This window comes from Giraffa tippelskirchi, chromosome 5 (assembly GCF_054371585.1).
Source record: "Giraffa tippelskirchi isolate mGirTip1 chromosome 5, T2T-mGirTip1v1.2.pri, whole genome shotgun sequence".
NCBI classification, from domain to species: Eukaryota; Metazoa; Chordata; class Mammalia; order Artiodactyla; family Giraffidae; genus Giraffa; species Giraffa tippelskirchi.
Window position 1 is genome coordinate 121,369,716 of NC_137279.1, and position 12,921 is coordinate 121,382,636.

A 12,921-nucleotide genomic window follows, 5' to 3' on the forward strand; every position below is an offset into this window, starting at 1 on the left:
ATCTATGGAATGACTCTGAATGGCTTGCTACAAAGAAAAGTATCTAGAGGAACATGAATCTATTCAAATCTTATAATTGGTAAAGAGGCATTTGTTTTAAATTTTTGTGTTGTATGTCCATTTCATAGTTCATTGTAATTCCTCATTTAATCAGGAAGTTTAGTGCTTTCAAGCTCATTTTAAATTTTATAAAACTTGTATCAGCATTTTGCTATTTAAAATGCTTTTTTACAAATAATTCATGTATGCCACTATACCATGTGATTAAACAAAGCAATGATTTATCTAATGTCAAGCAGGAAATAACACAGCCAAGTTTCCCAACATTATTTATATGGGAAAACATTACCTATACTACAGATGGATTTACTAAGTCAAAAAGAAGAAACTACCTAGTTTGTTGACTTACTTATTTACTGATTTATGCCCTGCCACTTTCAGAAAAAATTTAAGAAAATAACTGTGTCCATAGTCATAATCACCACGTTTGAGAATGTTATGATTATCATTGTTGTATTGTCATTTATAGCTACCTTTATGTAACATTTTAAATTAAGCATCTTAATACATTATTTTATTTAATCCTCACAACAACCTTACATAATGTCATCCTTTCACTTTAATGATGAGGAAGCAAAGTCTCAGAAAGGATAACTTGCCCATGTCCCCACAGTAAGTGGCAGAGAGGGGAAACATAAGCAGACCTGTCTTCAAAATCAACCTCTTTTTTTCCCCCCAGTTTTATTGAGATGATGACTGGACTTACATACATCATGAAATGATTACCACAGAAAGTTTAGTGAGCATCTGTCATTTCATAAAGCAAAGTCAGACTCTTAAGTACTTCATCATACTTCTGCCCAACCCAGTATGATTAATGCTGTGGAGTATATATACTCTCCCATTTCCCTAGATTTGTATTTAAGCAAAGTCATTCCATTAAATTGGCTGTTTCCTGAGCTGCTCAGGACAAGGGAAAGTGGAAGAAAATCTTCTATGGGGCTCAATTATCCTAGAAAAAAAATTTCCTGTAATTTTACTTTAACATTGATGGTTTAGGGCAAATCTGACACCAGAATAGGCTTCTGTCTCCAGAGTGTGTGTTAGTCACTCAGCCATGTTTCCTGTTTAGGTAGAAAAAGGGAGGGAGGGAACCCATGTTGCTGAGTGTTTACCATGCACCAGGAACCATGCTCAACTCTGTGTCTCAGTCTTCATAACAGCACTTCACAGTAAGTATATCAGAAGGAGGTTTGGAGATACTTAAGAGGGACCCCAAAATGATGGCTTAAGCAACAAGAAAATTCTTCTAACGTTCTTAGCTGGAATGGTGTCTCTTCCCTATTAAGTCCTTATAGATCCAGACTTCTTCCAGTTTTCTGTTCTGCCATTCCTTGTCATGCTTGTCTTCAACTGTCCAGAACAGTCTTTCAGCAATCACATCTACATTCCATACAGCAGGATGGAGGAAAAAGAGAGAAGTTATCTCTTAGGGAAGATTCCTAGAAGCAGCTCTGGACACCACCCTTACATCCCACTGACTATTAACTTTTAGTCATAGGGCCACACCTAGCTGCAAGGGAGGCTTGGAAATAAGTGGCTTTACGCTTAGCTAAGTATTATGTTACTACAGGTAAAGGAAATGGATATTAGGGGACAATTGCCAGATTGTGCCACAGAAGATATTTTCTTCATTTCAGGTTAGAGAAAACTACAAAACGTAAACTGATGTCATATAGCCACTAAAGTGCAAGCTGGTGCTCAACCCAGGTAAGTCTGCTTGCTGCTGCATTATATTATCTCTTAAACAACACAAGTGCTCTGGCTTAGGTTAATCAAAACAGAGATTAACAGATGGGTTGAAACATTGTCAAATGAAATGCCCTTTCTCCTGACCTTTGCTCCACATTTAATTCTATTTTGATGAATCAGTGTCTTCCTTGTATCCAGAACTAGTTAACATTCCCTTGGTACATTAGTTAAGATTAATTTCCAGTTCTTCATGGTGAAGTTATTGGAGACTCAGAACTCTCTAAATTTTAAAAATTGTATTGTTGATAAATGTGGAATTTCAGTGTTGAATGTCCATAGAACCATTTCCTTTTCCTTCTGGGCGCACAGTTATATATTTACAGCTTAGCCTGCAGACAGATAGGGTCATGTGATTATTTCTTGCCATTAGAATATAGGTAGGGATGATGTAGACCACTTCCAGATGTGGCCCATTAAACCTCCCAAGAGCTCCTCCATATTCCCTTTCCTTCCTCTCTACAGCCCTGAAGCCTGCATGTTGGAAATAACAGACATACAAGGTGGAAAGCACCAATATTTCCAAATGACTAGGTGGAGCAAGGGCTTCCCTGGTAGCTCAGCTGGTAAAGAATCTGCCTGCAATGCAGGAGACCCCAGCTCAATTCCTGGGTCGGGAAGATCCCCTGGAGAAAAGATAGGCTACCTACTCCAGTATTCTTGAGCTTCCCTGGTAGCTCAGATGGTAAAATATCTGCCTGCAATGCAGGAGACCTGGGTTCGATCCTGGGGTTGCTAAGATCCCCTGAAGGAGGGCATGGCAAACCACTCCAAGATTCTTGCCTGGAGAATCCCCATGGACAGAGGAGCCTGATAGCCTACAGTCCATGGGGTCACAAAGAGTCGGACACAACTAAGCACAGAACAGGTAGAGAAACCCCCCACCACCCCATATTCTGGCACTAATTGGTTTACATGTTCAGTTCAGTCGCTCAGTCGTGTCCAACTCTTTGCAACCCCGTAGACTACACACCAGGCTTCACTGTCCTTCACCAGTTTGAGCAAGCTCAAACTCATGTCCATTGAGCCCTTGATGCCATCCATCCATCTCATCCTCTGTCGTCCCCTTCTCCTCCCACCTTCAATCTTTGCCAGCATCAGGGTCTTTTCTAATGAGTCAGTTCTTTGCATCAGGTGGCTAAAGTATTGGAGCTTCAGCTCCAACATCAGTCCTTCCAATGAATATTCTGGACTGATTTCCTTTAGGATGGACTGGTTGGATCTCTGCAGGTGAAAAGTAAACTTGTATTGTTTGAATACCCTTATTTTGAGACTAATCTCAAAATAATACTCTAACTCTAAGCTGTCCAATACAATACCCACCAGCCAAATATGACTATTTAAATTTAAGTTTTTATTATTATGGCTATTGTGCAATTGAGATGTGACTAGTGTAACTGAGAAGCTGATTTTAATTTTATTTAACTTTTAATAAATTTAAAGAGTCACCTGTGATTAGTGGCTACCATATTGGACAGTGTAGATACAGAATATGTCCACCATCATAGAAAATTCTGTTGGATAGGGCTGCTCTAATTAATAAAGTAAACATATTGAGAAAACTTATTTTTAAAATAAACTCCCCTCTTGACCAAAACAAAAACAAACAGAAAACCTCTCTACCTCTTTAATAGCTAATTTCCCTCTGTAAAAGAAGACTCAGAGAATTTCCTAGTGGTCCATATGGTTAGGACTGTGAACTCTCATTGCCAAGGGCCTGGGTTCAATCCCTGGTTGGGGAACTAAAATCCCAGAAAAAGTAGACTTGAAACACTTCTTTCTTGCATTGTTACTTCTACCTGCCATTGCAGGGACAAGCTTCCTGTCCAGCTCCTTCCTGCCTTTGCCTCACTAGAGTTCAATTAATTAGAATGAACCAGTGGTCTTGAACTCCTTGCAGTCTGATTTTCTTTCCCATTACTTGCCTGTAATCATGGTGTGCTTGGCAAGAGGTCCGGCCACATCTCTCTCTCCCGTGTCTACTAAATAGTTCTCTCCGGATCCACCTTTCTCCTAAGCTCATTTTCACTCTTGAGCAACTCAAGGTCACCACACGTTTTAGGGACATCTCACCAGACAGAGCAGGTCACCTCTGAACTATTTATGCTGAGCCTGGGATCAGTCATGTTACCGTTGTTGTCCCATCAAAATAACCGCAGGCTTTTTCATGTGACAGAAGGCATTCCCATGTAGGCAAATATTGAAGGTAACATGAATCTTTGTGCTCAAGCTCAGAATTAAAGAAAAATAAATTCGTTCGGAGGCAGTCCCAGTACTGAGCAGAAGGGCTCTAACCACGAGCTAATTTATATGCAAGTCAGAGTCCTGTGAGAGAACTCTCTGCCAGCTTGCTAAAACTAAGCAGAAGAATTTGGAGACAGTCCAGAGGAGAGCCACAGAAACAGCCAAAGCATGACAAGAATAATTGCAGTCCTGTTAGAAAGAGGCCATCTATATCAGGCTTTTACTGAGTACCATGTGGAATGTTACAAGGCAAAGCACGGGGGACAGCTGCTGTGGATCCTAACAAGAGACTGCAGAAGAAACGAGAACAGGTGGGAGATCAAGAATTAGGTTTGAGTTAGGGGAAAGTCAGGCAGTTAAAGATAGGCTTACCTTCATCTCAGCTGAGGAGGGGGCAGCCTCCCCCCACAGGTAGCACAGGGCTCCCGCCTACCCGCATTCCTGGGGAGCCATGTGACAGGGTTAAACTTGCAGTAAACTATGTAACTTGAAGTTTGCTGCAAGAAGCTTCTAAATATGTGGTGCCAAGTGAAAGTTGCTCAGTCATGTACAACTCTTTCTGACCCCATGGACTATACAGTCCATGGAATTCTCTAGGCCAGAATACTGGAGTAGTTAACTTTTCCCTTCTCCAGGGGATCCTCCCAACCCAGGGATCAAACTGCATTGCAGGCAGATTCTTTACCAGCTGAGCCACAAGGGAAGCCCAAAATATGTAGATAGTTCTAAAAACATAGTAAGAATGGAAAGTAAAAAACAAAAGTTATAAGCCAGTACAGAAGTGTAATTATCTGGAACAACCTAGCAATTTAATTTCCTTGAAAAATGCAACCAGAGTTCAGACTGCAGTAACCAAGGCAGGTTAACTAGGTTGATGGCAGGTATAATTAAGTAATTGGAAACTGCAGGCATGAATATAAATCTGAACATGACTGACAGTTTGAAACATAATAAATGTTCAGATGTGACAGAGAGGAGTCCACAGGCTAAGCCATCACACCAACAACTCTGCAAACCAAGGGCCTCATAAATTGCACCAGAACCTGGCCTTAGTCCTATTTTGTTTCTGGCATAAGATTAGAAGGGCCTTGTTAGTTCAAGTGTTCCGTGGACAGAGCAGGACCAACTGTCAGAGAGCTGGTGTAATGTTTTATAACCACCACTGTCACTGACTGCACTACTTTTTCAAATAAGTTTGTGGATATTAAAAATATTGATATATAAATGCAATGCTTTCCAATTTCAATAAAATGCTGTTATTTCCATAAGATGTTTCTTTTCAGTTTGTAATACTTTCTAAATACAACAAAAATTCTCATAGCTTCCATCTTTACGAGCTCTTAAATGTTCTGCATAGTATTTGTGGACATATGAAAAAATCATTTTCGTGGTTGCCCATTGAAAGGTATACCGTGTTTCAAAAGTTGAATCAATATCCTAGAAACAAAGTATTATGTAATTCATATAAAATTATCCAGTGAAAGTTTAACATTTCTATAGAAATAAGAAGTAGTACATAAAAATAAAAGCAGAAAGAGCATATCTTTTCAGTATTATGAGGTTAAAAATACCTTAACATATAGGAAACTAGTGTAATTTGGGCATCAATATTTGGCAGATATGGAAGGAGTATTGTTTTTTCATTTTTTTTTCCTTTGAAAAAAGACTATAATGGTTTTTATTCTGTGTTCATCTGATATTAGGTTTAAATTGCCCAAGGAAGTTGAATAATATTGATTATTACTGCTTAGGTTCTATATTTCATATGAGAATTATCTTTGCATAATAAAGATAGTTTAAGGAAAAGACCATGCAAACCACTTCATCCATAAGAGAAATTATGTTTTGTTCACTTGTATTTTGTTTGCTGAATAACATATTGGTTACGGAGACTCGCAGCATACTTTTCACAAATGAGGATTAAATCATTTCCATGACTTTCTAATTTTTGACCCATTCCCAGTTCAGTTCAGTGACTCAGTCACATCTGATACTTTGCAACCCCATGGACTGCAGCAAGCCAGGCCTCCCTGTCCATCACCAACTCCCAGAGTTTACTGAAACTCATGTCCATCGAGTCGGTGATGCCATCCAACCATCTCATCCCCTGTCATCCCCTTCTCCTCCTGCCTTCAGTCTTTTCCAGCATCAGGGTTTTTTCTGATGAGTCAATTCTTCACATTAGATGGCCAAAATATTGGAGTTTGAGCTTCAGCATCAGTCTTCCAATGACTATTCAGGACGGGTTTCCTTTAGGAAACTGGTTGGATCTCCTTGCAGTCCAAGGGACTCTCAAGAGTCTTCTCCAACACCACAGTTCAAAAGCATCAGTTCTTTGGTGCTCAGCTTTCTTTATAGTCCAACTCTCATATCCATACATGACTACTGGAAAAACCATAGCTTTGAATAGATGGATCTTTGCTGGCAAAGTAATGTCTCTGCTTTTTAATATGCTGTCTAGGTTGGTCATAGCTTTTCTTCCAGGGAGCAAGCGTCTTTTAATTTCACGGCTGCAGTTACCATCTGCAATGATTTTGGAGCCCCCCAAGATAAAGTCTCTCACTGTTTCCATAATAAATTATTTTCACGTAATATTTTCTTGTGTCTCCACTATTGATTGATTTAGGGAAATGATGTATGTGTGTTTGTATGTGTATATCTATAAAAAAATGACAGCCAGCACAACAATCCAAGGTCACAAGTACATTTTAAGTATGTGCATGTGTGCTCAGTCACTAAGTCATGTCTGACTCTTCACAACCCCATGGACTCAGCCCTTGAGGCTCCTCTATCCGTGCAATTCTCCAGGCAAGAATACTGGAGTGCGTTGCCATTTCCTCCTCCAGGGGGTCTTCCCAACCCAGGGACTGAACCATATCACCTGTGTCTCCTGGATTGGCAGGCCAGTTCTTTACAACTAAGCCACCTACATTTTAAGTACATTCCTGGTTAAATACATTAACTTTTTATTATAAAACACATATTTAATAATAGGAGAAAAAGGGAATAATTAACATTTATAATGAAATGCTTTTCCCAGCCATTTTAATAACTTCAGTATTAAAGATTGCAACTCTGTGGAGTTATGTGGCAGAAGTCATGTGAGACTGACCAGAATCTAGGAGCTCAAGCTCCAGAGGAGAGACGTTTGGTGCCTAATAAATTTCCTACCATCTCCTCAGGAAATAGCTCTGTTTTGTTAAACAAAGTGAAATGAGTTAGTAGGTAGTTATAACTTTCTAATATAATTATCAAAATGTGGAGAAGAAATGACTCCTTAATATTTGGCAAGTATGTGATCTGTTATCTAGGAGTTTGGATACACATATACACACACATTCACCCAGCCTTTTTTAACATGGAACATTTCCATATTAAAGAATACCAGTGTTGGACTTCCTTGGTGGTCCAGAAGTTAAGACTTCATGCTTCCAATGTAGGAGGCATGGGTCTGATCCTTGGGCAGGGAAGTTCAATATTCCATGTGGTGCAGCCAAAAAAAAAAAAAAAAGAAATCAGTATTCTTGAAAGTTCTAGAGCTGAACAAAAGCTTTAAAAGTATTCTTGTTTGTCTTTCAAATATTTGAAGTGCAATTATAGAGCCTTCAAATTCTATCTTTGTAAGACAGAATTCTTAGCATTGCAGAATTATTGATCTGATCAATGAGAGCAAGTCTGATATATTTATTTTTCTCAGTCCTCTAGAGTTATATTGTGCTTCTTCTTCGAAGCCCTAAATTCTGACAAATTGCTAATTTACTTATTAAAGTCATAAAAAGAGTGATATAGTCCAAAATCCCAAGATGATATACTTATTTTTTCCATTTTTCCCTGTGTTCCATTATTTTCTCTTGTTCTTATTTGAAAGAATGGGTCATGCATGAAGTAGATGCTTGTATGCTGGTGGCTCAGATGGTAGAGGACCTGCCTGCAGTGCAGGAGACCTGGTTCAATCTGTGGGTTGAAGATCCAGAGGAGGGCATGGCAACCCACTCCTTTATTCTTGCCTTGAGAATCCTGGCAGGCTGCAGTCCGTGGGATTGCAGAGAGTTGGACACGACTGAGCGACTAAGGACAGCATAGCACATGCTTGATATGACTACTGTAGTCTTGTCAGAATTTGTGGGAAGAAATTTGACTAATGACTGTTAACCCTTTTGTTTTATTACAACTTTTTAAAGGAAAACACTCTAGGTTTTATAAAATCAATTTAAGAAAAACAAGGTAATAACTATTTTAGTGTTTTATGTTTAAAAACATTGCAGTCTTTCTCTAAATTTCTACCTGTTTATTAACACAGGTTATGATGGCATAGAGTGAAAAATAATGGAACTATGTATCATAAACTATTCTCAGGCCTCCTGTTGCTTTTACGTTTGTTCCCCCATCTTCATTTTCACTGCCTCTCAATAGACAAATTAAGCAGTAATTAAAACATTGTTTTGATGTTATTGGTATCTACCTACAAATACAATTCTGTGTAACTTCCATAAACTTGTCTTTAAAAGGAAGTAGAATAGCCCAATGGTCAAAGTTTAGGGGCCAGATCCATTTGAGTTGGAATTTAGCTGAGCTGTTTTCCAGCTTTGTCTTTGACAAGTCCTTTACTCTCTTTAAATCTTGGTTTCTTTGTGCATACAACAGGGATGCCTACTCTGATGGCTAATATATGTTTTAACTTGGCTCAGCCAACGGATGCCCAGACACTTGTCAAACGTTATTCTGGGTATGTCTGTGAGGGTGTTTCCGATAATGTTAACATTTGAATCTGTAGACAGAGTAAAGCAGATTGTAATTCCTAGTGTGGTGGACCTCATCTAATCAGGTGAAGACCTGAATTGAACAAAATGTCTGTAACTGTTTCTTTCTTGTAACTAATATCATGAACATTTCCTCATATTATTAACTACCTTTCTACTTTCTGTTTTGTTATTTTGACTACTTTAGATACTTCATGTGAGTAGAATGATAGATGATATGTTCTTTTGTGACTTTGTTTTTTCATTTAGCATCATCTTCTCAAGTTTCATCCATGTTGTAGTATGTGATATTCTGTTGTAGGCATATACCACAATTTCTTCATCCAGTCATCTGTCAATGGATAGTTGAGTTGCTTCTACCTCTGGATATTATGAATAATGCTATGATGAACATGGGGTGTATGAATATCTCTTCATGATCTTGCTTTGAGTTCTTTTGGATGATGCTATATTTTTCAGTTCAGTTCAGTCACTCAGTCGTGTCCAACTCTTTGTGACCCCATGGACTGCAGCACGCCAGGCCTCCCTGTCCATCACCAACTCCCGGAGCCTACCCAAACTCATATCCATTGAGTCAGTGATGCCATCCAACCATCTCATCCTCTGTCGTCCCCTTCTCCTCCTGCCTTCAATCTTTCCCAGCATCAGGGTCTTTTCAAATGAGTCAACTTTTCGCATGAGGAGGCCAAAGTATTGGAGTTTCAGCTTCAACATCAGTCCTTCCAATGAACACACAGGCCTGATCTCCTTTAGGATGGACTGGTTGGATCTCCTTGCAGTCCAAGGGACTCTCAAGAGTCTTCTCCAACACCACAGTTCAAAAGCATCAGTTCTTTGGTGCTCAGCTTTCTTTATAGTCCAACTCTCACATCCATACATGTCTACTGGAAAAACCATAGCCTTGATTAGATGGACCTTTGTTGGCAAAGTAATGTCTCTGCTTTTTAATATGCTGTCTAGGTTGGTCATAACTTTCCTTCCAAGGAGCTATATTTTTAATGTGTTTTTATTCTCTCTCTCACCTGGCCATCCCACTTGGCCCTTTTCTAGATTTGTTTTCTTTTGCTAAACACAAGCATCACAGTTGAATGCAGTCAGGGCCATGGATCCTGATGAAATATATCCCTAAGGGACCTCAGAATGCAAACCTCGGTAACAAGCAGCTGGAAACACACAATGCGAGGAGAGGATAGACCAATGTGTTTAACATTAAAATGAGATACTAACTTGGTGTGAAGAGTGGAGCCATTTAGCTGTGTGCTGTGCTTAGCAGCTCAGTCATGTCCGACTCTTTGTGATCCCATGGACTGTAACCCACCAGGCTCCTCTGTCCATGGGGATTCTCCAGGCAAGAATCCTGGAGTGGGTTGCCATGCCCTCCTCCAGGGGATCTTCCCAACCCAAGGATCAAACTCAGGTCTCCCACATTGCAGGTGGATTCTTTACCATCTGAGCCACCAAGAATACCAGAGTGGGTAGCCTATCTCTTCTCCAGGGATCTTCCTAACCCAGGAATTGAACTGGGGTCTCCTGCCTTGCAGGCATATTCTTTACCAGCTGCTAGATAAGCTCATTTATCTCCCCTCCACTGTGAAGCTGTCTTCTTAATTTTATCTCAGTTTAGGGTTTCCCTGGTGGTCCACTGGCTAAGACTTCACCTTCCAATGCAGGGGGTGCAGCTTCAGTTCCTGGTTGAGAAGCTAAGATCCCACATGCTGTGCTGCCAAAACCCAAGCAATGTTATAACAAATTCAACCAAGGCTTAAAAAAAAATTGTTTTTTCTCAGTCTCAGAAGAAAATTCTTTTAAACTTAGACAATCTTCAGCACGGACATCCACACCCAGCTCTTCCCTTGGCTCCACTGTTGGAGGGTGGAAAAAAGAACAAACCCTCATTGAAGACTTATTATCTGCAGGCACTGTCCAAGCTCTTTCATATCTTAACTCACTTAATCCTCCTGAAAACCCATGAGCAGCTCTTATTTTTATCTACATTTTACCAATAAGGAGCTGAGGTACAGGGAGATTAAGTAACTTGTCTGAGCTACGTACAGTGGGAATTGGGATATTCAAGTGTATAAAAATATAGTAAACATACACAGGAAATTAAAAAAGTTTAAAAAATACACTTAACTCCAGAAAACACAGAAAATACCAAAGCAATGTAATCATACCTACCATTTAGTTCATCTATGAATAATATTTTCATAATAATAATGATCACTACTGATTTAACAAAAATTATAGTAGAACTAGGAGAGGACAGGAGAAGGGGAACTGTAGGGAAATGAGTGAGTGGTTTAAGACAACAGAATACTCATCTTTCATGGTACGAAGTCAATAGGTGATTCTGAAATTGGTAGATGAATAAATAGCAGAATAAGAATATTTTTGGAAATCTAACAAGACACAGTTACACTACTTGTGTCAGTTTTTCAGATGCAGATGACAGAATTCTCCCAAGCGGGTTTAAGGAAGGATGTTAGTTTACAAAACAACTCCTGGAACTACATTACGGAACTGGCCTGGTGAGGGAGCTGTTGAGCCTGTCCCCAGAACCAGCTTCATCTACTGTGGTCTGGAAACTTTTGCCACCCAAACTAACTCCTGGATATATTTTCTCTGCTGTACCCACACCAGCAAAAATGGACTCTGGTCACTCAGCCTGTGTCCTCACCTACTTTGCTTCTAAATCAAAGTAGATGATTAGCCAAATCTTAGTCACATCCCTAATCCAGTAGCAAGGGAGATTGGGATATTTTCCCTTAAGTCTATCTTGGTACAGTAGATTCACAATGTGGGGGCGCTTATCATATGGAGAGGGTGTTTGGAAGATATGGGCAGCCATGAATGACAGATAGTCACTAAACATGCCTTATCTCTTCTTTCTAATCCCTTGGTATGTGTGCTTGGTTGCTCAGTCCTGTCTGACTCTGCGACTCCATGGACTGTAGTCCACCAAGCTCCTCTGTCCATGGGATTCTCCAGGCAAGAATATGGAGTGGGTTGCTATGCCACCTCCAGGGGATCTTTCGAACCCAGGTTTCCTTCATTGCAGGCAGATTCTTTACAGTCTGAGCCACCAGGGGAGCCGGAGCAGTTAGCCTTTCCCTTCACCAGGGGATCTTCCCAACCAGGGATTGAACTGGGGTCTCCTGCATTGCGGGCCGATTCTTTACCAGCTGAGCTACCAGGGAAACCCTTTCTAATCCCTATTGTCCTCAAATAAGCAAAATTGTCTAATCTCCTCAAAAATAGCTTATAAATCTGTTCACTTTTTTCCCCACTCTCCCTGCCGTTTCTCTAGTGTAGGTCACTTTAACCACTTCTCAACTTGCCTCACTCCCTGCAGTGTTGCCTCTTAGATCTGCATTATGGAAAATAAGAGGCTAGATAAGAGAAGAGAGAAACTTTGAAATTTGTGGATTTTCTATAAATATGGTCAAATTAAAATTTAATTGTAGACAGTGCCAAACGCAGAAATAAATCTAAATTGTTTCCAAGGAGACAATTTAGTCTTCTTTTTAATGGAAACAAAACTCCTGCCTGAACTTCAGTGTTGACTTACAAATGTATTCAAGGCAGCTGTGTGTGGAATGGTGCCAGCTCTCTGGACAGGGAGATTATAGAGTTTAGGTTCTGTGATCTTGAGAAACCCCACAACTCTCTGAACTTATTCACTATAGAGGCATTAGAGAATTTCTATGGAATAATTGGGGCTTCCCAGGTGTTGCTAGCGATAAAGAATCTGCCAACCAATGCAGGAGACGCAGGAGATGCATGTTCAATCCCTGGGTCAAGAAGATCCTCTGGAGTAGGAAATGGTAACTCACTCAAGTATTTTTGTCTGGAAAATTCCATGGACAGAGGAGCCTGGTGGGCTACAGTCCATAGGCTCGCAAAGAGTCAGACATGACTGAAGTAACTTAGCATGTATGCATGCAACCTGCAGCACAGCATTTTGCAGGACACGAAATGCACTTACATATGTTATCAGTTGGTCCTTTGCACAGAAGCTCCATGTGATTTTTGCTATTCTCAGCTTTGTCCATGAACTAAAATTAGAACTAGGCTGACATTACATTTCACCCGGCTACAGTCTGACTGA